The sequence below is a fragment of the Orycteropus afer genome, unplaced genomic scaffold (assembly GCF_000298275.1).
Source record: "Orycteropus afer afer isolate SDZICR_OR568_19922 unplaced genomic scaffold, OryAfe1.0 scaffold00794, whole genome shotgun sequence".
Classification (NCBI taxonomy): domain Eukaryota; kingdom Metazoa; phylum Chordata; class Mammalia; order Tubulidentata; family Orycteropodidae; genus Orycteropus; species Orycteropus afer.
This window is the reverse complement of record NW_006922381.1, coordinates 764,170-765,161: the sequence shown is the minus strand read 5'-3', so window position 1 is coordinate 765,161 and position 992 is coordinate 764,170.

Sequence of the window (992 nt, the reverse complement as noted above, 5' to 3'; positions counted from 1 at the left end):
AATACACCACTTTCTTTGAAAGATAGAACAACTGGAAAGAAACTCAACAATGATGCAGAAGAGCTAAACAATACAGTCCAGCAACTTGGCCTTATAGACATCTATAGAGCACTTCACCCAAAGGCAGCACAATATACATTCTTCCCCAGTGCACAAGGAACATTTTCTATGATAGACCATATGTTAGGCCATAAAGCAAGCCTTAATAAATTTAAAAACATCAAAATATTGCAAAGTATCTTCTCAGATCATGGTGCTATCAAATTAGAAATCAACAATACAAAGATCAACAGGAAAACAGTCAACACATGGAAACTGAACAACTCCTTCCTTGAGAAAAACTGAGTAAGGGAAGAAAACAAAATTGAAATTTGAACATTCCTTGAATCAAATGAGAATGAAAACACAACATAACAGAATCTTTGGGACATAGTAAAAGCAGTGAGCAGAGGACAATTTATAGCAATAAATGCACACATCAAAAAAGAAGAAAGAACCAAAAACAACACTTAAAACCAACATCTCCAACAATTACAGAAAGAACAGCAAGAAAGCTTAGAGTCACCAGAAAAAAGGGAATGATCAAGATTCGAGCAGAAATCAATTAAAAAGAAAATAGAAGGGCTATAGAAAATATCAACAAGACAAGAAGTTGGCTTTTTGAAAAGATCAATAAAATTGACAAACCACTGGCAAATTAAACAAAGGAAAAAGAGGGAGAGAATACAAATAACTTGAATAAGAAACGAAGTGGGTGACTTCACAACAGAACCAACTGAAATAAGAAGGATAATATCAGGATACTACGAAGAACTGTAGCATAGTGCCTAAGGCACTTGACTGCTCACCAGAAGGCTGGCGGTTCAAACCCACCAGCCACTCCTTGGAAGGAAGGTTGGGCATTCCTACTTCCGTAGTGATACTGCCTTGGAAACCCAAGGAGGGGTTGCAATGAGTCGGGGCCGACTCGATGGCAAACAACAACAACATGA